Source organism: Macrobrachium nipponense, chromosome 36 (assembly GCF_015104395.2).
Source record: "Macrobrachium nipponense isolate FS-2020 chromosome 36, ASM1510439v2, whole genome shotgun sequence".
Lineage (NCBI taxonomy): Eukaryota > Metazoa > Arthropoda > Malacostraca > Decapoda > Palaemonidae > Macrobrachium > Macrobrachium nipponense.
Genome location: NC_087220.1, coordinates 14253723 through 14281222, shown reverse-complemented (window position 1 = coordinate 14281222; position 27500 = coordinate 14253723).

Genomic DNA, 27500 nt, shown 5'->3' with positions numbered 1-27500 from the left:
CTAGTAAAGGTATTTTATTGCGTACAGATAGAAGAATAATAAAATAATGTGTGTGTGTGTGTGTGTGTGTGTGTGTGTGTGTGCGTGTGTGTGTGTGTGTGTGTGTGCGTATGTGTGTGTGTGTGTTTTGTGTGTGTGTGTATGTATAATATCATTAACAGTGTAATAATGATACACAAGTATCTGTTTCATTTAGACTCTAGTTTGAAAGACGAGGCTACAAGAATTTTAGTGGTGAAGATCATGAAATGCTGACACGTTTTATACTTTATAGTGAAATGTATTTGATGTAAATTTAAATAGCTATAAATATCATGGAATTACTTACGTATTATTACAATGATCTTCAACGTTGCAGTGGTGCATAATGTTTTGAATAAGCGAAATGCACTACAACCTCAGAATTCATTTTTGTTAAATACTCATTGTCATACTTTAAGTGCAGCAATACCTAATATCCTATTCATTTCGGTATGAGAGAATGAAACGTATCAGAATTTCATGAACTTTTCTACCAAAATTCTTACCGCTTCGCCATTCAACAAGAAAAACAAAATACATGTAAATATTTTCATCCTTTTGGGAATACCAGCGTGGAACCTGATCACAATTTTCGTGAGAAATGAGAAAATGATTCAGTGCTCCACCTCCACAAATGAACCAAAATATAGGGTGTCTCATTTTGAAATGATGAATTTTTCTTATTTCATTATTTGTAGCAGAGAGAGAGAGAGAGAGAGAGAGAGAGAGAGAGAGAGAGAGAGAGAGAGAGAGTCCTTTACCCCTACTGCGCCGAGTGAACACGCTCATTATTATTCTTTTTCCTTTGTCCAGTATTATGACAATTATTACTTTCAATACTGTAGCTGTTGAATATATCTAGATATCCAGTTAGACAGTAGTGACGTCACAAATAGTGGTAGTTAAATTAAATTTAGCTCTCCTCTTACTCAGTTAATATGAAGTGTAGAAAACAAAACTGAGCGATATATTATTTATTTATTTATTAATTTATCTATTTATTTTCAATGAATGAAACCCAAAATTATATTTCAATAACTTTATAGACATCAGGCATAAACAATCCATCAGCCTATCTCGGACGAATTATTTTACTTCATGAATATTGAAGCTCTTCAGTGCCACTGCTTTCTGCGATATCTCCCTCTTGCCATTGCAACTGTGTCGTAGGTTTTTCATCAGCATTTAGTAGTATTTCTATATGCGTTACGAAAAACCAACTGGCGATTTAAATTTAGGTCAAATAAAATAAAGACGAAACAAAAGGGGATTTTGAATGCCTTGCCAAAGACATAAGTTTGAATTTATTACATTAACTTGAACAACCGCAAAAGAAACGTGGGAAACATCGAAAGTGGATAAAACAGACTTATTGATGACTCATCTCTCTTGGTACCATCAGTCATCGACGTGATTTTAATCATTTTAAAAACAACATTCTTTTAAATGACTGGTAGCTCTGGTGCCATCAGACAACGAAAATGACTCTTCCAATCAAACATCACTGCTGTTATCCGACTCATCCCTCCTGGAGATAGCGCATCTTGCCTGGACATCATTTCATCTTTCATTATATCATGACTCGACTACACAACTCTAATTCCTTTCCCCCAGCATCTTTCATACAGCCTGACCCTTCACCTATCAGCCAACCACCCTCTCCTCCTTCCCTTTACAATATTTAATCGACTTTCCATCTGATTTCTCTAGACTTGTGGACGCATTCTTCTCCCACATTCCATATAAGGCCTTTTTCTCTCTATACATATAACACGGTAATTAGTTTTCCTCCGAGTTTATAATGTTTCACCTTCAGTTTCTTGAGACATTTGTTATGATAAAGGAGGAACTGCACAAAATAACAGTTCAAGTATAAGTTTAATCCCTAAAATAACATTTCCAGCATACTCAGAGAGAGATGTGTGCACGCGCACACACACACACACACACATCACACACACACACACACACACACACACACACATATATATATATATATATATATATATATATATATATATATATATATATATATATATATATATATATATATATTTACAGGGTATAACACGAGTTTATGCAAATATTTCGAGAAATGAAACAAAAAGTCATTCTAAGCAGAAAATGCTCTATAAATATATACATTTTAAAGCTTTGTTTGTCGGTGAGGTGAATTTTTAAAATAAACGTTATCATTAAATGGCCAAGTAAAACAGCGTGCACAGGATGTCAGAGTAGTCACAGATAGCAGGAGGGGGATGGAACTGACTTCTCTTGTTGTGCTAAACAGCTTTGCTTTTCCGCCAAGAGCATGCCGGGTAACAAATGCCAGATTTCTTATTAATTTTGAGAGCAAGAAACTGGTGACGCTGCCTTACCCTTCCAATAAAATAGAAATATTCAGATATGAGATCTATTTATGGGTTATGCAACAACGAACGCCACTGTTATAGAAAATGGAAACATGCGAGTAGGCTGATGTGAATAAAATAATTCCAAATTAAATGTATTCATTAGTTACTAAAGAAAGGGGAAATATGAATGTATCATAGAAATCTTCTCCATCTCTGTCAATGGTAGTGGGATCGGGGTTAGTTGCATACAGGGGTAAGTTGATACACTGTCAATATCTTCATTATATGGAAATAGTTGGCCCGAAGTTCTTAATACTATTAGGCGTCAGTGTCAGCCTTATCCTCGTTGAGTGCAAAAAAATTGATCAACCGTCCCCCCAAGCCACAAGCAAAAACTGTTTTTGCATAGTCTGAGTAAATACTTTGACCTTGCCTATCATTTTCATAGACCTTAATGAAACCTGTGTTCATGAAAATTTTTCAAAATAACTGTCTTCATGCTTCATATGTGTTTAGACTTCATTTTCCAATAATTCAAATGAATAGCAAAATTTATGTGGAGAAGGAAAATAATTCAGTCAGGGGTGGTTGTTACAGTCAATAACAACTTACCCCACATGATATATTGTTGTATCTGGTCTTCCAAAAGAAAATCCACAGGATACACCTGTAGTTGTAGAAGCCATAAAAAATGCTTAATGCAACCAAAGCAAATGGTGAGCGCCCGTTACAGACTACTGAAGTTTGCATAGGCTACATCATCCCAACCTGTGACCCTTCTCAAGACCATCTAACTTCCCAGTACGTAACAAGCCTTTGAAATTATGATTCCAGATCCTGTTGCAAGCACAAGCAAGGATGGTTTAGATAGGCCTTAATTATACCAATCACCTCCTATAAAGACAGAACAAAGACCTACAAGGGATATCAAAACCCCAGATGAGACACGACCTTTTAAAAAGACTAGCTCTAGAAAGACACAAAGATGCAACAAAAGAAGATGAAACTACAAAAGCCCAACGAGGATTCACAAAAAAAAGGGTTCTTCAGTAAAACCAGTGAAATGAATCTGAATAACAAATGTTTTTGAAGTCTGGTGGAAATAAAAGCAGAAAAAACCATTGAAGATTACTGGTGAATGGCCAAATTCAGTCTCAGAGGAGCAATGGGTACAATGCTTTGATGCAAAGTTTAGGTCTATAAAAATTGCACAAATGAAATTGTTTATCATGTACATATGTGACCTGTGAACAATGAATTTTTAACTGAATTCTTTTGGTTTCCAAAGAATGTGATTCTTTTTATATTTTGTAACAATATACCCCATGGACTGTAACGACTTGCCCCGTGTATGGGGCAAGTTGTATTACAAAACAAGTTTCTGCTATTTTCTATTATATTACAGGGATTAAAGAATATAATTTTCTTATGAGTATGATAACACATAATAAACTTTGCACAGCATAAATTCGAGTTTCTTACATGAGATATCGAATTAGAGGTGAAAATAGTAAAATTTTAACAACTAGCCCCAGTTTCCGTATTCACTGGACTACAATGAACAGAAAAGCTAGCCAAATGGAACCTCCCCTCCATCAAACATAGGCCTATTCATTACTTACAGATCAAAGATTTAAAGCATAATATAAAAAATCTCTCCTTCAAAAAGTATTCATCACACACCAGTCGAGGGAAAAAAACCTCTAAGAAAATGCTTTGGCCTCTATCATATGAAACAGATTTTCTTCATACATAAAGCTAAAAATTAAAATTAAATTACTTTGAAGTCTGATCACGGGTGATTTACCAATTAAATGGACTATAATGTTACATTTTTCCAAAACATGCAAAAAAAAAATCCTAATGAAAAGACTATCAATCCAATTGCCTAATGCACTTCATCAACCCTTCCCCCTTCATATCCCTGACCACTTAGACATTGCGCACGCCACCTTGGCCAAGAGCAGGTTTAAGGAAAAATGGTTATTTTAAAATTCACCTCACCTGATAAACGAACCCTTAAAATGCAAGTGTTAATATAAAATTTTCTGCTTAGAATGACTTTTTTTTTATTTCTCGAAATATTTGCATAAACTCATGTTACACCCTGTACATATATATATATATATATATATATATATATATATAGATATATATATATATATATATATATATATATATATATATATATATATATATATATGGGATATAATATATATATATATATATATATATATATATATATATATATATATATATATATATATATATATATATATATATATATATCTGCATATATAGTAATATATATAATTATATATTTATATATCTATATCTATATTGTATTATGTATATTATATATATATATCTATAATATAATATATATCACATTACCGTGATTCATATACATATATCGAACTACAAATGTCCTTTAATATCTAATTCGCTCTACCTCGGAATTAAGATATTTCAGGTGGGAGGCGGCATGAACTTATATCTCTTGTGGTGTCGGGGTGCTTTAAGGCTTCACTGCCAGTCCAGGAATTGGGAGGTCGCTGGTTCGCGCCTGTCGATCGCCAATTCTATTATCGCTTAATAAATTCCCCCTCGCTTAAGCATACATGAAAATATATTAATTCCGAGGTAGAGCGATTTAGATATTAAAGGACATTTGTAGTTAGATATATGTATATGAATCACGGTAATGTGATAGACTTATATGATGACTACGAGCGGGCAAAAGCACTACCACGCCACCGAGAACGAGATGGGTTGATGCAGTCTCCAAAACAGCGGCATGAACTTATATTTCTTGTGGTGTCGGGGTGGTTTAAGGCTTCACTGCCAGTCCTTGAATTGGGAGGTCGCTGGTTTGCGCCTGTCGATCGACAATTCTATTATCGCTTAATAAATTCCCCCTCGGTTAAGCATATATGAAAATATATTAATTCGAGGTAGAGCGAATTAGATATTAAAGGACATTTGTAGTTCGATATATATATATATATATATATATATATAATATATATTATATATATATATATATATAATAAAAGGAGCCCATAAAAAAACACCAAAATATATATGTATGTATGATATGTATATATATATATATATATATATATATATATATATATCTATATATATATATATATATATATTATATATATATAGTTTATATATATATATATATATATATATATATATATATATATATATATATATATATAATATATATATATATATATATCATATATATATATATATATATATATATATAATATATATATAATAAAAGGAGCCATAAAAACACCAAAAAATATAATATGTATGTAGTATAATATATTATATAAATATATATATATATATATATATATATATATATATATATATATATATATTGATTTTGTCACAGGTCAGGCAATGTTTCTTATTATGTTGAAAGTTTCTAACTATCTATAAATTTGGAATATTATCCACAGCCAAATTCTCAAGTTCTCTCATTAAAGCCTTTGGTGAAATCAATTCACTAGCTATGCCGCTTCTCGTGGAAGGAATGTATTATTTCTCAATCGGTTTGGTGCAGCATGGAAACAAAAAAATCAGATCAAAGAGATGAGAGCAATTGGATCTACCGCGGATCAAAGTCAACGATTTCGCTCTGGATTTATCCCTCTGTTGCTAGATAGCTAGAAATGGTTGGGATACGTTAGAAAAAAAAACTCTATATCTCTCTTTTTATAAATGTTTAATTCTATGTATCCACCAAGTATTCTTAAGCAGAATTTAGGATGTTTTTGTGTCCTTCAAGTTTCTTTGTTGTTTACGTAAAAAAAAAAAAGATTTCTTTGGCAGTTTTTAATATATTCATGTTTTTGTGTGCGTGACATACAGATCACATTGACACGTGATTTATATTCACACTTTACCACGAGCAAAATCAAATGATGTTTCAGGGAGTTTTCTACAAAAATAAAAATTTAATAATGTTAACATGAAATAGGAGCTGATTAAAATATCCAGTAGTTGAAAACGATAAGCAATTTAATGATCAAATCACAACACAAAAACTTAAATTACATGCACACTTGACTAAAAATGAGACTAAAAGTAAAAACAAAATATACATAGCAAAAAGAACATGCAGATAATTTGAGAAAATTATATATATATATATAGATATATATATATATACATATATATATATATATATATATATCTATATATATATATATATATATATATATATATATATATATATATATATATATATATATCTATATATATAATATATGGACATATATATATATATATACATATATAATATATATATATATATATATATATATATATATATATATATATATATATATATATATCATATGTACATATATATATATATAGTACATATATATATATATATATATATATATATATATATATATATATAGTATATATACATATATATATATATATATATATATATATATATATATATATATAGATATATATAGATATATATATATATATATATTATATATATATATATATATATACTATATATATGTATATATATATATATATATATACATATATATATACACGGCCAACTCATACAATCAAAACCAAAACTCATATATTCATAAAACTACAGCTGAAAGCAGCTCCACACAACCAACACTTCCTCATCAAAGATAAACACTTCATATAATTTAGATGATACTCGTCAATTTCAGGGTGTGCAAAAAATCTATTCAATGTATATTGAAGAAAAAAAAAATTTCAATGTTTCAACTTAACTAGGCGATGGAACCTTATTTCTTTCTTTGCTCTTGTGTAGAAGGTACAGCAGGGACATATATACCCTTTCACACTTGGTTTTATAATGTTGTCCTCAATTAACGAGGTTATGCTTTTCAAACTGTTTAACATATTAAAGGACAAATTCCGCTGAAGAATGGTAGTATCATCATAAGCCTGCGATTATGATTAAATTTAATATTAATAGTTTTGTTGAAAATTTCATTTTTCATTTTCAAACTTAAAGCATTGATGGTTATCAGCTATATAAAAAAGAAAATATATAGAAACGGTTAAGTTAGGAATTGCAGACGTTTTTTCACGCAGAGCGCTTTTAGCCGAACCAATATTCCCACCAAGCGAAAGTAGGAAGACTTGGAGAAGAAAGTAAGTCCCAATTACAGTTGGTGCCGACATCATTTGCACTTTTATGTCGACAACAGCAGGTCTCTTCTGAAGGATGCAGGAAGTTTCGATGGATCTCGCAGAAGAGATTTCTCATATCTTCCGCAAATTTTTTTTTTTTTTTTTTTGCTTAATTTCTTTCCATTACAAGTTATACCGAAGCAAGTCTGTGTCAGTGAGAAAAACTTGTTGCGTTAAGTTCATGTGAAATATCTCGATAACAGAGCTATAGATAGAGACCGACACATAGACAATATCACTGTTTACTTAATTAGTTATTTTACTTAAAATTTGAAGACTTATATAAGGGAGCTCTAATCTGGATGACTATGGCATCATTACTTTGTCAGTTAACGTAAACAAGGTGCCAATTAGCCAGTGCTTGAGATCCCTTATATAACTTCTGAATTTAGTAAAATAACTAATTAAGTAAACACTAATTTTCCCTTAAAGCTTTAATTGAGGTAATTGTTAGACATCACACGTAGCCATATTATAGATAAATTCTATCACACCACCCAAATTCATATACAGACCTTATGATACAAATATCCTTTAATATCCATATTGCGCTACTTTGGAAATAATATATTTTCATATACGTTAACCGTTAGTTGATAATAAGTTCTTCGTCTAGTAGGACCGAACGAGACGACGAAATTATGATCAACTAAATTCCCCTTCATTTTATATGAAAATATATTTTTTACGGAGTAGAGCGAATTGGATATTAATTGAAGGATATTCGCAACCTAATGCTTGTATATGAATCACTGGCAAATTTCCCTCGTTACTCTACTTAGTATGTGGTTCGTAAATAGACGCAAAGAAAATAGTCCTTTGAGACCTATTGTGACTGCTGTCGGTTCCGTACAAACTTTCGAAATATATTACCAATGTCTTGCCCCCGCTACTTGGAACTATCTGCAACTCTCACATATATTATAATTCTCTAGATTTAGTTGATAAATAAAGAAAAAAAACTTCCTGTTCATGTAGGTTCTGCCTTAGAGTATCTTATTAACGAACTAACCTATCATGAATTACCTCGACCTATAAGTCATATTATTTCACTCACTAGGTTGTACATTTGCTATCGTAAGTTTATATTCAATGGTGAAATTTACCAACAAATATTTAGTATGGCAATGAGTAACCCTTGATCCCCACTCCTTTCAAACTTGAGTGTGGAATTCTTCGAAAAATACAATTTACATAACATCATTTATATTCCTTTAAAGTGGTATAGATATATTGGCAATATTTTAGCTGTTTTGTCCACTGGTATTGATAATGTAAAGGATTTACTCTCTAATTTGAATAACCAGGTACCATCAATAGAGTTTACTTTAGAATTAGAAAACAAACACAATTGTCACCCTTTCTCAGACATTTGAATACATAGAGAATCATTTCGATATAAATTCACTATTTATATGAAACCCTGCAACAACTTAACTTATGTCCATTTTTATTCAGGCCACCATCTTAATATCAATATCAAAATATCAAGTTTTCTTATATGTCTTTATGCGCATTGCTTATTGTCAGTTCCCTTTATTTGGATCAAGAAATCAAATACATAAAAAGATAGGGACAGATTTATGCTACCCTTCACAAATATTAGATACTTTTTAAAATAAAGCCCTATTAGGTTAACGTAAAACTATTATTTCTTTTGTTGATTTAAATCAGCCTTGTTTACCTTTTTTGTTTACTTTTAAGTTAAATTTTTGCTGAGTATGTTTACTCTTGTGTTTCCGTAAGTTAAGTGGCTTTACGATTGTTTCAGTGTTTTTGCGCCTCCTCCTCCTTTTTTGTGTATTAGTGAACTATCGTTTTAACGATTGTTATTCTTTTGCTTTGAGTGTTTATAAACACTGGGAAGGTGATGAGTGGACATGGTCGACCGGTCAACAGTAGTTCGGGTCTTGACAAGCTCTCACCAGTACTGTTTCCTGTCGCAGCATATATTTTGATTTGGAGGACGACTTTGGATACTTGCCTTTTGGACCACGCACTTGGATATTTCGCTCACGGATTTTGGAAGACGCATATATACGTCTGTTGTGTGTGTGTCCCTGGATCACGGCTTTTCTCGCGCAGGTGTTGTTATCACCTGCGACCTTCACACTGCTGTTGAGAGTTTAGCAGATGCTCTGTCATCTGCGACCGCTGTTTCTGCCCCTTGTTCCGTCGGAGGATTTTGACGGGAAAACTAGTGTCGTTGCTGTTATCCCGGCACTGGATTCTGGATTTATCTGCCGTGTTATCCTCGTCCAGCTGTTATACGGGGGTGAGAGCTACTTGATCGTGAGGTGGCTAGTAGGAGTCTGTCGCCAGGTAAGACGTATTATCGTTCCTCTTGTATCGGGAAATGTGTTGCCCTTCAGTACCTGGCGTACAGTATTTGCCCTACCGTTAGCAGCTTGATGGACTGATCACGGCCCTGAGTTCAACTCCTCTTCTGGAATTTCACTGAGGTGAAATATATATTTTTTTGCCAATTTTCGTTATTATAAGTATATATATGTAGTTTACATGTATATATTGTCATAGTTGATTGTATGTTGGTATTTAGTGGACTGAGTTCCACATTGCTTAGCTTTGGTGTTATAGGTAGGAATATTAAGGTTTTTCCTTGTTTTCATCTCCTACTTCTTTCTATCTTATTATTATTAGGTTATTGGTGATTTTGGCTAGCCTTATTTTGGATCCAACTTGTTATATATTAAGTATGTTTTCTCTCTTGAAATTTTCTCTTGATAGGGTTTTGTAGTAGCTTTAGGTTATTTTGTGAGATCCAGAGAACAGGTATTTGTTCTCTTGTTGATATATTTATATAATTAAGTGTATTTAATCTTGCAAGGTTGATTTAAGTGACTTTCTAGTTTGTAATAAATATTGTTAAGTTTTCTTGAGTTTCTGTTTCCGTCCTTCCTTGTCACTGAGGTACATGTACTGACTGCAATCCTTGAAAATATAAAGACCTTAAAGAACCTGTACTGCAACCTGGGAGGTTGTAACAGTTGGCGACTGTGACAGGACTGCACTCAGGTGTTCTCAGTGTTTGGTTGGCGGAACAGCGCTTGGTGGATTTAGCAGTATTTGTTTCTGTTTAGTGTATTGCCTTAACTCCCCTTTAATTTAAATTTTGGAACCATGGAGGAATTTATTTTTGATCCAGCTGAGTTTTGGGCATCGGCAGATTGCCTTAGGCATCTTCCTGTTCTGAATAAGGAGTATTTGGTGAGTTGTGCTCGCTGGTTAGGTGTGCCACTCAGGGCTGCAAACACTAGGGCCCAGTTGCTGATAGCTGTGAAAAGTAAGGTAGCTCAAGGTATGGCTGAAGGAGAAAATTTAGTTAGGGATTTTGACAGTGTTGGTGATAGTGACTCAGAGCGAGAGGGTAGTGTGATTGAGGATGTGAGTGTGAATCCAGGTCTTTCTTTGTTTGAAGATCCTCCGCGTACTGGAAACATTTTGAAGGGCAGGCTAATTGCAAATTAAACCAAATGTGTCCACTAACCCCTTTTTGGTAGAAAACCCTGTCCCAGTAAATATAGCCCCAGTACAGCCTGTAGTGTCTCTGGAGGACAGTGAATATAACTTAATTTGTAAGAGAATAGAGTTAATGAAGCTTGAGTTTGAAGAGAACGAGAGGGTGAGGCAGCATGAGCTAGAGATGGCCAATGTAAATTTGGAGTTGGCTAGGTTACAAGGTTCTCCTAATAGATTGAGTACTCCCTGTGGACCATCTGCTGATGAATTTAATATAGGGGCAGCTCAATGAAGTGGTCCCTGTATTTGATGAAAGAAATGTGCCTGAATTTTTTAAGGCTTTTGAACGGGTAGCTACCAGGTTGTCTTGGCCCACCGAGATGTGGACAGTCCTTAATTCAGTGTAGGCTGGTGGGCAAGGCAATCTGGGTGTATAATTCTTTAGAGGAGGGTCTAGCCCGTGATTATAGTAAAGTGAAGGCGTTGGTCCTCAAGGCTTATGACCTTGTCCCTGAGGCCTATCGCCTAAAATTTAGAAACTTTTCTAAGCATGTTTCCCTTTCATTCGTGGAGTTTGCTAGGCTCAAGGAAGAGCAATTTGATGATTGGCTAAAGAGTCGACAGGTAGCCTCTTTCTCCTCCTTGAGGGAATTAATGCTGTTAGAAGAATTTAAGAAATATTGTAGTAAGGAACTGAGGATATACTTGGAAGAAGTAAAAGCGGTCAGTCTAAGTAAGGCGGCTCAGATTGCCGATGAGTTTGTTTTGACCCATCGAGCGGGGTCCGGTAATTTTGGGTCCCAGGTTATAAATTTCCAGTCTGCTAGGCCAAATAACTTTAATAATAAATCTGGTAATGTTGTAGATAATAGGGTAAAACATTCAGGTGTTCCAACCTATTCTAGAAATGAGAATAGTCAAGGAAAGGTCTCAAGTGGTGGGCAAACTAGAGTCTTTTCCAAAAACAGGTTAATGTCTGGTAATGCGAGCAGAGGTAATGGGACCTGCTTTTGGTGCAATAAGCCCGGGCATTATCAGGCTCAGTGTAATGCTAGAAGGAGGTATCTCCAGAGAAATGGTAACAATGTTGACAACCCTATATCTCTAATTTCAAATAAGTCTAATCCCAAGGTTGAGAATCCATCAGTGGTTGTTAGTGGTAATGAGATTAGTTGTGACAGCGGTAATGTGAATCCATCTGGGAGTAGTCAGGCATGACTCTATGATAAATATATTTGGCCTGGTAGACTGGTTACTGATTCAGGAGTCCTTAAGGTGAATTTTTTGTGAGACACTGGGTCTGCTCGGTCATTAGTATTGAAAGAATCATTGAATGGTCTAGTTAAATGTTCAGGGAATTGTGTGGTTCTGGGAGGGTTCCCGAACACAGTGGTTTCAGCTCCATTGGTAGAAGTTGAGTTATCCTTCCCTGGGTATAATAAAGTAACTGAGTTGGCTGTTGTGGAGAGTCTCCCCATTCCAGGTATTGATGGTATTTAGGAAATGGACATGTTAGACCATAAGGGTCTGGAATTATTCCCTATTTTAACTATGGATGCTTGTCCAGTGGCTGTGACGACCCGGGCATCTGCTAAGGCAGCTAATATGATAAATGATGATGACTTAGATTTAAGTAGTTTAGAAATAGAGTTAGAAAGGCCCGGGCCAGTAGATAGTCCGAGTAGTATTAGTGATATCTTGCAACCTGATTGGGACCGTTTCACTTTTATTGAGGCTCAGAAACAAGAATTTGATTTTGAGTTAGGTGACACAGCCGATTTAACTAAACCAAGGTTTTGTGTAATAAAAGGTTTGTTATACAGAGTTAGTCACCCATACTACACATGATCTGAACAAGACTTCTCGAGTGGAACAAATTGGGGTTCCGTCACAATTTAGGGAGTCTGTTTTGAGGTTGTCACATGCTGATTCTTTTTCTGGTCACTTTGGAGTATTTAAGACTTTCAAGAGGTTGGCAAAATGTTTTTGGTGGCCAGGATTAAAATTATCAGTGAAACAATTTGTTAGTAACTGTGAGGTTTGTCAGGTGATGGGAAAACCCAATCAAGTAATCCCTAAAGCACCTTTAAATCCAATTCCTGCAATTGGGGAACCTTTTTGTAGAATTGGTACCTAAGATGTGGTAGGGCCTTTGCCCCAGAACAAAGACTGGGTTTACTCATCTCCTGACGATTATGGACAGGGCTTTCCAGATTTCCTGAGGCCTTCCCAATGAAAAAGATTACCTCCAGAGCAGTATTTGAGAAGCTCATTGAATTTTTCTCCAGATATGGACTCCCTCATAAAATTCAGACCGACTGTGGGACGAATTTTACGAGTAAGGTATTTAGGGTGGGGGTAAGTGTGCTGAACTGGCCATTCAGCACACTACCAGCGTACCTTATCATCCAGAGAGTCAGGGTGTGGTGGAAAGATTCCACCAGACACTTAAATCAGTGTTAAAGAAATACTGCTATGAAACAATGGAGAGGATTGGGGAAAAAAGGGCTTCCCTTTGCTCTTTGCTATAAGGAAACCGTCCAAATTCATCTACAGGTGTAGCTCCCTTCGAGCTGGTGTTTGGACACAAGGTACGTGGTCCGTTGGAAATTTTCCACGAATTGCTTGCATCTGGTCAGAAGGGAGAAATTAATGTGGTGGAATTTGTAGAGAATTTACGGAAGAAATTAGCCATTGCATGGAAATTTGCAAGAGAAAATTTGGCTTCCTCCCAAGCAGTCATGAAATCAAATTTTGATAAGAAAACCAAGGTGCGGTCGTTTGAGCCTGGGGAATTGGTATTGGTATTGAGTACAGACTCAGACAATTTCCTCGAACCAAGGTATAAGGGGCCCTGGAAGGTTTTGAGAAAATTGTCTGAGGTGAATTATGAAATTGAAGCCCCCGGGACCAAAAGAAAGTGCCGGTCTTTCATATTAATAGATTAAAATCTTATATTTCATGTGGTAGAGATCCTTTAGCTATTGTATATGAGCCTGTGTCTATGGTTGTAGAGCCTCCAGAGGATAACTTTGAGGACTTAGTTGGTCAGGTGTCTTCTGATGCTCTCTTTAATAATATTCAAAATCTAGAGGTTTTGAAAGGAGGGCTTGACCATCAGGAAGTTACCCAGAAAAGGGACATTATTAATTTAATCTGTTCTTTTCCAGAAGTATTTCAGAGTTCGCCAGGTAGGACGAGGTTGCTTCAGCATGATGTGGATGTGGCAGTGCTTCCCCCGTAAAGCAGAGTCCTTATCGACTAAATCCAGTGAAGAGGGACATAGTCGAGGAGGAAATAAAGTATATGCTGGAGCATGACCTCATCCAACCTTCGATAAGTCCTTGGAGCTCTCAGATTCTTCTGGTTAAGAAGTCTGATGGGAAGTACCGTATGTGTGTGGATTACCGTAAGGTTAATGCCAGTACTAAAAATTACTCTTTTCCTTTGCCCCGCATTGATGACTGTCTCGATCAGATAGGGTCTGCAAAATTTATTACTAAGTTGGATCTGTTGAAAGGATATTGGCAAGTGCCCCTGTCTGATCGAGCCAGGGAAATTTCTGCTTTTGTAACTCCCTTTGGGCTTTATGAATGTAAAGTAATGCCTTTTGGGATGAAGAATGCTGCATGTACCTTTCAGCGGCTTATGAACAGAGTCATTTGTGGTTTGGAAGGCACTGAAATTTATATTGATGATTTAGTTGTTCACAGCAATGATTGGCGAACTCATATGGTAAGGTTGAGAAAAGTGTTTGAAGCTTTGAGGGCCGTCGGTCTTGTTGTGAACTTAGGTAAGTGTGAATTTGGCAAGGCCACAGTATGTTATTTGGGTCATGAGGTTGGTTTGGACAGGTAGCCCCTAAACAAGCCAATCTCGAGGCCATTATAAATTTGAAGAGGCCGTGCAATGTCAGAGAAGTTCGGAGAGTTCTCGGTATGACGGGCTATTATAGGCGGTTTGTGCGAAACTTCTCGGACATTGCTCAGCCGCTTACTAAGCTGTTAGAAAAAGGACAGAAATTTGTGTGGTCTCCTCAATGTGAAGAGTCTTTTATTAAACTTAAACTGGTGTTGGTGTCAAACCCAATATTAATGTCCCCTGATTTTCAGAAACCTTTCATTATTGCGGTGGATGCCAGTGATGTAGGCATTGGGGGTGTCCTCTTTCAGAGGAATGAGGCTGGAGAGGTTCGTCCTGTGTCTTACTTCAGCCATAAGTTATTGGCAGCGGAGAAAAGGTACTCCACTATTGAGAAGGAGGCTTTGGCCTTGGTTCGTACTCTGCTACATTTTAAACCCTATGTGACTAATTTCTCTTTCCCTATAGAGATTTGGACTGACCACAATCCCCTAGTGTTCATCAAACGGATGAAAGGATCCAACCAGAGGATTTTAAGGTGGGCTCTGCAGTTGCAGGAATTCTCTCTGGTTATCAAACATATTAAGGGATCTGAGAAACCGTATTCCTGATGCCTTTCTCGTATGTAATCTTGGCTTTTGTCCCTCCCTCGCCCTTCTCGTGTCTTCATTGGGTTTGTACAAAACTATTTTGCATAGTAAAATATGATGGCAAGTATGCAAGTATGTGTGTGAGTATGAGTGAGTCCTTATCTTAGAGTTTAGTTTAGATGTAGGTTTGGTTAAGTGCGTTGTTTTTGTATGTTCAACCTTAGTAAGGTCTCAGTTTTTTTTTTGGTACTCGTTCGAGTCTTGGTTTAGCCTTCTTTAAAGAGCCCTATTGTAAGTTTTCTTCGTGAAGCTATGCTTCTTTTGTCATGTGTATTGTAATAATATTCATAACCTTTATTTTTCAGGGTTGTTTAAATATTTATCTTGATCTGGTTTTGTATCTCTCTAATATGTTAATTCCTTTTCATTTCAGCATTCTTACAGTATTTGATTTAAAAAAAAATGTATTCTATGTGAATAATTTTTTTTGTTTTGGGGGAGGAAGGTATTAGGTTAACGTAAAACTATTAGGATTTCTTTTGTTGATTTAAATCAGCCTTGTTTACCTTTTTTGTTTACTTTTAAGTTAAATTTTTGCTGAGTATGTTTACTCTTGTGTTTCCGTAAGTTAAGTGGCTTTACGATTGTTTCAGTGTTTTTGCGCCTCCTCCTCCTTTTTTTGTGTATTAGTGAACTATCGTTTTAACGATTGTTATTCTTTTGCTTTGAGTGTTTATAAACACTGGGAAGGTGATGAGTGGACATGGTCGACCGGTCAACAGTAGTTTGGGTCTTGACAAGCTCTCACCAGTACTGTTTCCTGTCGCAGCATATATTTTGATTTGGAGGACGACTTTGGATACTTGCCTTTTGGACCACGCACTTGGATATTTCGCTCACGGATTTTGGAAGACACATATATAAGTCTGTTGTGTGTGTGTCCCTGGATCACGGCTTTTTCTCGCGTAGGTGTTGTCGCCTGCGACCTTCACACTGCTGTTGAGAGTTTAGCAGACGCTCTGTCATCTGCGACCGCTGTTTCTGCCCCTTGTTCCCGTCGGAGGATTTTGACGGGAAAACTAGTGTCGTCGCTGTATCCCGGCACTGGATTCTGGATTTATCTGCCATGTTATCCTCGTCCAGCTGTTATACGGGGGTGAGAGCTACTTGACTCGTGAGGTGGCTAGTAGGGAGTCGGTCGCCAGGTAAGACGTATTATCGTTCCTCTTGTATCGGGAAGTGTGTTGCCCTTCAGTACCTGGCGTACAGTATTTGCCCTTCCGTTAGCAGCTTGATGGACTGATCACGGCCCTGAGTTCAACTCCTCTTCTGGAATTTCACTGAGGTGAAATTATATATTTTTGCCAATTTTCGTTATTTATTAGTATATATGTATGTTTAAATGTATATATTGTCATAGTTGATTGTATGTTGGTATTTAGTGGACTGAGTTCCACATTGCTGTTATAGGTAGGAATATTAAGGTTTTCCTTGTTTTCATCTCCTACTTCTTTCTATCTTATTATGATTAGGTTATTGGTGATTTTGGCTAGCCTTATTTTGGATCCAACTTGTTATATATTAAGTATGTTTTCTCTCTTGAAATTTTCTCTTGATAGGGTTTAGTGTAGTAGCTTTAGGTTATTTTGTGAGATCCAGAGAACCAGGTATTTGTTCTCTTGTTGATATATTTATATAATTAAGTGTATTTAATCTTGCAAGGTTGATTTAAGTGACTTTCTAGTTTGTAATAATTATTGTTAAGTTTTCTTGAGTTTCTGTTTCCGTCCTTCCTTGTCACTGAGGTACATGTACTGACTGCAATCCTTGAAAATATAAAGACCTTAAAAGAACCTGTACTGCAACCTGGGAGGTTGTAACAAGCCCTCAAAAACTATTATAGAGAAAGTAACATGAACAAAATTTCTAAGAACATTCATAGCTTGTCTTATTTTAGCATTAATAAAGCTATAAAATCATTGTTAAAATCTTTAAATGTCAACCATGTTTTTTCCTATAATAACACACTAAAAGGAATGCTAATAGAATATGGTTCTTAAAAAAGCAATATCATAATATATACAATTCCATATTTGGACTGCCTCTTTTTTTATATCGGGCATTCTAGCAATGATTTGTGGACTGCCTCTCTCTTTTTATATCGGGAAATCTAGCAATGATTTGTGGACTGCCTCTCTTTTTTTATATCGGGCAATTTAGCAATGATTTGTGGACTGCCTCTCTTTTTTTTTATATCGGGAAATCTAGCAATGATTTGTGGACTGCCTCTTTTTTTATATCGGGAAATCTAGCAATGATTTGTGGACTGCCTCTCTTTTTTTATATCGGGAAATCTAGCAATGATTTGTGGACTGCCTCTCTTTTTTTATATCGGGAAATCTAGCAATGATTTGTGGACTGCCTCTTTTTTTATATCGGGCAATCTAGCAATGATTTATAAGTAGAAAATTAAACAGCGTAGGTATTCTGTCAAAACTGGGGAAACATCCAATGCAATATTCACTCATTTAAGTGAAAATTCTCACAGAATAAAGTGGATTGGCAGTTCGGTGATCAATAGATCGAAAGATTTCTTTTCACAAATCTCTAGAATCCATTATTATACAACTTACATCTCATTGTAATTTTAACCTTAGCTCTGGTTTGTGTTATTTTGACCCTTGTATTAGTAAAACATTTTAAGAATAACTTTAAATAAAATTCACTGACTTAATTACAAATTAGTTACCTTAGTACTTCGCCTCTATGCGTGCCTCTTTGTCGCTTCGCATTTCTACTCAAAGCTTCTACATCCGTCAATTTGCCCAAAGTCTGCTGTTAAACATCCTAAAAAGTCTTCTTGATGCTCACAACACTGCCTATGCAGTCAAACCGAATGGAAACGATATTTCTCAAACATCTCTACAGATAAATGAGAACCACGAACTCTGGAAAACGCGGATCAAATCCTTTATCGCGGCAACGTTTATAATAATTTCTGAAACATTGCTTTTCAAGACATTTTACTTTCAAAATCATCGACATTCGATAAATTCCTTCTGTGAGGTAAATAAGAATAATCGAAGCTAACTGCTTACATAACAAAAACAATGGTTCTTTAATTTGGTTGATATTCAGTCACATTTATTGATGGCCCTTACAGTAACATTTTCTCCCTCCTGTCCAACCTAAACTTCCATCTGTTTAAACTTTAGCTTCCGCCAGAAGACTGTCAAAGAACCTCCAGCTACTCGTCTTCTTTCCTTTACATAAATCGCCTTGCTCGTTCTGCTACTCAGAACTAATACGTAATCTAACAATCATTGTCTCTTATCATTGCCTCTTTCCTAAGCATATACTTTGTTATATATTTTTTTTTTATTCTGGAACTATTTATTTCTTATAGTCTTGCCTTTTTAAAAATATTTCCACGAGATTGTATTAATTTATATTTAACCCATGATATCCCTACTTATCCACAGAGTGCTAGCAACTACATCAAAAGACTTCCCCCGATGCACTTGTCATTTTCCTTATATGCTGTATGTTTTATCAGACATGAAAGAAACAGCTACTTATAAAATTAATAAAACAGATTCTTTTGAAAATTTATTCCGCAGAGTAAATATTTTAAATAAACTTTAAAGACCTAAATAATAACATCTTCAGAAACATGACTCAGTTAGTACATTCACAATGTATAAATGTTGTCATAGTCATAATACGAACTATACGGAAGGTTTAAAGTAAACAATGTTCAGGGATTTAAAACATTCATCGTGTTTTGTATGAGGTATGGTATGAATACACATCTGAAAACAAAATGAAAGTAATTACACGACCATAGTTGTCAATCAGTCGTGCAGTCTTTTATCTATTGAGCACAATTGATTACATGTAGCTCTTAGTGTCAATAAAAAAGTTGTGTGATGACGCAATAGTCACATGTAATAAATTCAGTCACTAATACCAACTATGGCAAGATCTACTAGAGATAGATCCATTACATTACTCATAACACATCATACGAAACCATTGGTATATAAACAATTCATCAAAGAAACATTTGTTCCTCTCAGAAGAACGATGAGTGATGCAAGAAAACTGAAATAATAATAAAATAAAAAACATATTCGTCAAGATGGTTTATTAGTAGAAATATGATAATTCCTAAAGAAAACACCATTCCAATAAAGCCAGTTATATCTTACAATGTTTGCATCTTGAGCTTAGTTATGTAAACATTATTTAAAAAAAAAAGTTTTTGTTTCTCTCTCTCTCTCTCTCTCTCTCTCTCTCTCTCTCTCTCTCTCTAACTATCTGACCTCTCTCTTAATTGCAAACTTACATAAGAGTTACAAATCTATGAGTCGCTTTTAAAAGAGATATTGCAGAAAAGAAAGTCTCTCTCTCTCTCTCTCTCTCTCTCTCTCTCTCTCTCTCTCTCTCTCTCTCTCAATATTTCTAAAAATTTTGGCAATTCTCCCGGATGTTATGGTTTGTTAAATCTGAACAAAATACGAATAAGGAAATTCTCCGCTTCTTCTGAAGCTCTAGAGCAGAAAGAGTCCAGATTCCCCTTAATATTGGGGAATATTTTTAAGACCTTTCCATTTTGAAACGACAGAACTAAAGCGAAACGTATCCTTGTAAAGTGAGCAATTGAGATATCTCTAAATTGTCTGGAAATATAGAATCGATAAATGTGGATAGTTTTAGCTTCAATTACACCCATTCAAACACAGCCACACGTATTTAAATGTATGTACGTACGTAAGGCAGTTTATATATATAATGAGCAAACATTTAACATCACATACGGGATAGCGATTTTCAAGCGTTACTATAAAAAAAATACCTAGTTCGCCATAGTAAAAATATTACAATAAAAGTTAAGTGGTATAATGTTTTTGAGAATATGCCGGTTATCGTATACAAGGAGAGAATTCCAATGGCAAGGAGCAGCTTTGACATCTTCATTCATTGTTTCCTTTTCTCTTTTTTTTGCCCTTTGCCTTTGATAATTGACTCACTTTCAGCAGGGTATAGTTCCCCTCCTCCCATAGGTGTCAGTGCTGCCATTGCATCTTGTGTGGTGCGCTGCAGGCATTACTAAAGTTTTTTTTAGCCCTTAGCTGCATTCGTTTTTTAGTCTTTCACTTTTCCTCCATTCCACTTCCCTTCTTTAAATTCATTAAAAGTGCTCTAGTGCTTGGCTTTGCATTCCGTAAATCAAATCAAGATTCCTCTTCTAACGGCCCAGCAGCTTCCTCTGTCAGTAGTCAGGTAAATTGCATTTACTTCACTGCTCTCTCTCTCCTTTCCTTTCAAATATTTTCATATGTAAAATATTTGAAAGAATAGAGACAAATCATTAATTTCATCTGTCATGAGAAATTGCCTTATTGTTTACCATTGACATAAATTTTGCTTATCTTAACCTCCATGCAGTTGTGCCATTGTCAGTCTCTCCTAACAGAAAATTAGAGAAAAACTCTCATAGTTCTTTTTTCTTTATTAAACTGACTAATTTGCAAGAGATGGCCATTGTCCAAAACAGGAATAATTTTACTATAGGTTATGTATACATAAACACTGCATTGATGCACGTTAGCCCATAAGATGTGGATCGAATAAACTATATGACTCCTTCCATCAGTAACCTAATAGCTTAAAATGTCAATGGCTACATCTTTGAGTTACATTGTCTTAAATCTTTGAACTAGATACGTGATTTATCAATAATAAATTGCAGTAGAAGTAATATAAGCAGTTGAAATATTTTAATTTACATGTTTTCACTAGCATCTTTCGCTCTATATTTCCAAGTACCACATCACTTTCAAGTAAATAAGGCATTTAAATATCTGGCAGTTCCATAGGAACTCTTTTATTCCATAATGACTAGTACTGAGGATACATAATATCACTAATGAAACTTTTTTAAAAGGTTAATGTGGTTTTATCTGTCTTTAAAAAAATAACTGTCCTTAGACTCTAAAGTTCTTATGGTAAGTGGGCAGAAAACTGACCATTGACAACAGCCATCTATCCTACCAATTACACACATTGGTAATGGAAATATAGAAGTTCATACCAGAGGCACCCACTTGTCCCCCTCCCTCGTTTGTTTCTAAGTTAAGAAGCAGTTTCACTCGATTGACTATTACTTTGTTTTAACGAGGAAATTGAAAAGAAACCAATGTGGCACAGTTTGTAAAGGTTATAAAGTAAAAAAAAAAAATACCAGATGGTTAATTTTCAAAGGGTAATAAAAAATGATAATCCAGGATTACGCGGTCACAAACTGAAACCAGTAGGCTATCCTTAGAGATATCGGAAGCTTAGCCATACAAAATCTAAAAAAAAAAAAAAAAAACTGAATACCAGATGGTTAATTGTCAAAGGGCAATAAACAAAAAGATAATCCCTAATGATCCGAGATCACAAGGTCAAAAACTAAATTAAACTTAAAAGTAAGAGATATGGAATCTTTACATATTTAAAATCCAGAAACATGCATAAAACTAAGCACTAGTTCTGTTGCTTGTATTTATCGTCAACGTTTTTAACGATAAAGGCATTAAGTTTAAGCAAAACTAGTCTTAAATTCAGAACATTTCCATTATTTGACTTGATAAAACAATATTCCAAAATATTCCTTTTAACTGTGTCATTACATGGACTAAATATTTTGCTTCACTCAGTTAATAGGACGATTAAATCTCTTATATTGTACGAATATTGCATTCGACATTTTACCAGTTCTCACAGAATATTGGTGTTGTGAGATTTGTTTGATTCGCATGATCCTGGATTATCCCGGATTATCTTTGCATTTACCCTTTGTAAAACAAAAAATGTTTATTCTTGTTTTTTTTTTTTGTTCACTTTGTAAACTTTTCAGAATGTTTCATTTGTGTTCCGACAATGTGTGGATAAACTTGCGAATACACTTCGTACGTACTGAGCTTCTGCCTGTCATTTTCCTGTGTTATTCACTTATATACTGAAGTTACCTGCAGCTATTGTGATTTTTAAGCTTTATTTATATATATATATATATATATATATATATATATAATATATATATATATATATATATTATATATATATATATATATACATATCATATTAATAATATATATATATATATATATATAATATATATATTATATATACATATACATATATATACATATATTCTAACATTTAAATATTATATTATATTATTATAATATATAATATATAACTATAATAGTTATATATAAATATTTTTATATAACATCTCATAATATTATATGTTATTTATATAATAATATTAAAAATATAAATATAATATAACAATTCATACTAATACATATTATATAAACCATATTAATTACAACCAACATAGATAATATTTATAATATTATATAATATTCTATTAATATATTGTATTTGATATATAATATAATACTAATTTATTAATTAATATTTAATAGTATATATTTATATATTATATATTATATATTATAATAATATGATATTACATTAATTACAATAATATATTTATAATAATTTAAACCAACACACACATATATATATTATATATCTATATATATATATATATATATATATATCTATATATATATATATATATATATATATATATATATATATGTATGGGGGATTCCCCCCCCCCATTTATGTATGGGGATTCCCCCCCCCCCCCCCATTTTTTATTCATTAGGTAAGCGTGCAACACGATCGGAAGGAAAGGCAAACCAACACACAGTATTACACATAGCCTCTCTCTCTCTCTCTCTCTCTCTCTCTCTCTCTCTCTCTCTAGCACCGACACCTCTCTCTCTCTCTCCACCTCTTTCTCTCCATTCTAACAGGTAATGAAAATGAGAGAGTCGCATTATAACATTAACGTTTATTAACAATGAATAAATAATGGATAATCAAGTCTTAACAAGACTACCTCAAAAAACCCGGAAATTAGTAAAATGTCTAGGATTCACCAAAAAGTCTACCCACCCATCTGGGAAACTCTTTGTCCCTCTGCCAGAATCGTCTGTTTCAAAGATACAGAACACATCCCACCCCGGTAAGTACACACACAAGACTAACAATCAATGACTAATATTGGATTATCATCATAAAAAATGTCAAACAGATAATAAGCCACCCTTCGGCTAAAACACTTCACACTCACCCAAGCAACCGGAAACACCACAAACACTATGTCACAAAAACTCCCCGGTGAACGCCACGGCATCTTGCCTTTCACTTGAAGACCCTCTGTCAAAATCCCCCACCCGTAGACATGAGTATGAAACTATTAAGGGAAGAGGCGCACACGCACATACGAACACACAGTTCGTTAGCGCCTCACAACACTAGTTGCATCCAGTTTCACAAAGGCACTTTGAGAAGAGTTAATAAACTCAGTACATTGACTTGTCGAACTAAGCATTTTTTATCTCACGCCATCCCCAGAAACTCATTCATCAGCTACTCTCGGGTCGCCGCTCCTGCACTGTTCTCCACATTCCATAGGTCACTGAGAACACATGGACAATATATTATTTATATTATTAATCAAAAACCCTAGGCCTTACATATAATATATATATATATATATATATATATATATATATATATATATATATATATATATATATATATATATATATATATGCGTATGTGTCTATGTGTACATGTATGTGCGTAGTTCCGTAAATATTTTAGTATCAATGGACCAGGACATGAGTGTTATGAAATTGTCGAATTCTAGATTACTTTGCATGAAATGCAAGATGCTCTGGCACCTATCCTGTACAACGAGCGAGGTTATCTATCAACAGAGGCAAAAGACTTTAATGTATAACCGGGGGAGAAGGAACTAACTATGAAACGCTGGGATGGTTATGTTTACACCAGCTGCAAATGGTCATTGTCCTTAACAACGTCGCAAGAGGAAGCCCTCTTGTGCTACAAGAGCGACGTGAGTCGAAAAGTTAAGTGACTGCCCGAAAATCTTATTCGCCTCGATCTGACTCTCCTTCAGCACAAGAGTATCTGAGCAAAGAAAATTTGGAGACAGATAATAGCAGTTCAGCTTTCCTGCCTCACTCGTAGCTGTCATATGTGTCATACTGTTAGTATATGTAAATGGAAAAGTTATTTCATTAATGAGAGAGAGAGAGAGAGAGAGAGAGAGAGAGAGAGAGAGAGAGAGAGAGAGAGAGAGAGATCTTATGAATTTTACTCAATCGAGTTCTTCGACTAACAGCTAAGTCAGTAATTCATAAAGTATGTAACCTAAAGCATAGTATATTTTAGGAGACAGGCCCATCATTATCGTCCCTCCTCGTCTGATACAGATATAGTTAGATGTTCCAGAGCCAACCGGAAGAAAATCCTCTTTCCGAAGGCCTGAGATGAACAAATAAATTTCCGGGACTGCAAGAAGTAATCCGCTCATCCGGAAACCAAACCAGAGTAATGGAAATTCGTTCGACTCTTTTTCTCGTAAAAGTAGCAACAGCAATTTAGCTTCTATTTTCTCGAAGTGCTCTGCAATTTTATCCTGAGCAAAGATTTGGTTTTGTACATAGGCAATGAAATGGTTTCCACGCCATGTTATTCATTTTTTAGTGAAGATTTTCAGTTATGACTTAGTACTTTGACGAGAGAGCTTCCCTCATAGCCTCATTTAGAATGATGAATTAATTGTAAGTTACTGGGTGTTAAAATTTCCAATTTCATTATGATCTTTTAAAAATACCATTACCTGTTTTTGTGTATTGTTCCTTCCGAAATTTTAAGTAGTATCTATGCTCTTTGGGTAAGACGTAAAAAAATATGTACTCAAAATATCGCTAACTATGATAATATTTAATTAAGTTCAAACATGGGGTAATTTTTCGGGGAAGAAACTGTAATGGGATTGAAAATTAATTTGGCTTAATAGACGGTGTTATTTTGTCGTTAGATAGTCATTACTGCATCCATTTTCGTCAATTTTACAGTAGTTGTTCTTTATTGAATTAATTCATGGAATGGAGGTCGTCTCTCGCATCCAGGAGAGGAATGTCTGAATGATGCTCTGTGAGGGTCTACAATTCTTCTTTATATATGTCGTGGTTAGTCCAAGGTACCTCTTGTTTTTCACTGAAAGAAAGTACAGCGCTTGTGCTACGCAGGGTTTCTATTCTGAGTTATGTACTGTTCACGCACATAAACATGTAAACATATGATATAAAACTTCTTTATTTTTATTCAATTGATCATAAAATAATATAATTTTTGGTATTAGTAGAGGGATGGCTTGACATCACTGATATGCAAATGGGACATTAACTTACTGGACAACTATTTTTCTTGAACTCAGAAGTCTCATTACCATCAGCGTTTTATTTCTTAAGTTCTTGAAGCTTCAGGTTTACTAACTCCAGAATTCTTAGAATATTATCATCTTGATTGATGAACTGTTCTCTCTAGCTCCACTTCTCTCCTTCTTTCAGAGTAGGTCCCTTTAAATGTTATGGAGAAGACATCTACTGAATATTAGGTACTAATGTAATTTTACTTCTTAAACAAGAGCAGGTGCTTACTAATTATCTGCAGTGATCTCCTAGGCATCTAAGAATGAGTAGTTCCTCGCTATACGTTACTTTTAAGAGAAACTTTAATTATTTGTTTATTTTATTAATTAATTTTTTTTATTTATTTTTATTTCTTTATTTATTTTTATTTTCCATTTGTTTTTATTTATTTATTTGTTTTAATTAAATATTTTATTTATTTTGGGCTGGAAGAGAGAGAGAGAGAGAGAGATAGAGAGAGAGAGAGAGAGAGAGAGAGAGAGAGAGAGAGAGAGAGAGAATGGGGCGAGCTGTTCTTCGTTATTCTTATGCGAAACAGGCGAGAGAAATTTGCAACATACATCGATGCCATGTTTGACATACCAGATGATTCTCCAGACACCCAAATGAGCCCCATTAGTCTCGTTTACGAGAACTACATAAATCTTGTAAATGAGACAAGGATGAAACTACAAGAAACCGAGATTTTTCGAGGAAATGTCCATGAACGTCCAGCGAGGGTCAGCGTCACCATGATCAATGGGAGCAAAAGCAGCGGCGTGTGAATCGATCTGAACACATATCCCAAAACTACTGTAGAAGCAAGGAAAACAGGTAACTGAATGACAGACACGCAATCTGACAGCCGTTGCTCTAAATAAACACCTGATCTGGTTGTTACTGTAACAAAACAATCTCAAGTTCATTTGTGGTGTGTCCTTTGAAAACATCAGTTTCATTTCATTTATAGTCGTGTCTTGATAAAGGACACTTTCCTACACCATAATCTTTTGCCCAGTACCCGAGCTCTCTTTGGTGTTAATTTATAACTAAAGGATTTTCCCCCCCCTTCCTTTAAAAAAAAAAAAAACTTTCTAGTGATAAATTTTTAAATGGTTAATTTTTTTAGAACCCTTTCGGAAAGATCCCTATAGCTTGAAAAAATGTTTTGTATGAAGGATTACGTAATTGGATGAATTGACAAGGCTCTTTGCATAAATGTGAGAATAACTATTTTTATATTCCAGACGAATCGAAGGGTTTCCTGTTCGTGAATTTTCCGTTTTAAAGTGACATCTAAGAAAGGCAATTTACTTTTCGTTTTCATTTTAAAGTTATTCAGGCTAAGCTGTTTATGCTTAAGGTATTCAAGGAGTTTCTCTTTCAGTTTCCTCATTTTTTTTTAAATCATGCGTCTGGCGAAACCTGTAGTAAGAAAGTTTTTCGACTATTCTATGTGTTTACATTCATTATTGTTTTTTATTAATTTTGCTGCTGAAGCAACACCATGGTAAAGAAATCTTAATATTCATACAATGGCAGAATTTACAGGAAAACTATTTTTAGCCCAAATACAAATAATTATTCCAAATTCCATTAATTCTAATCAC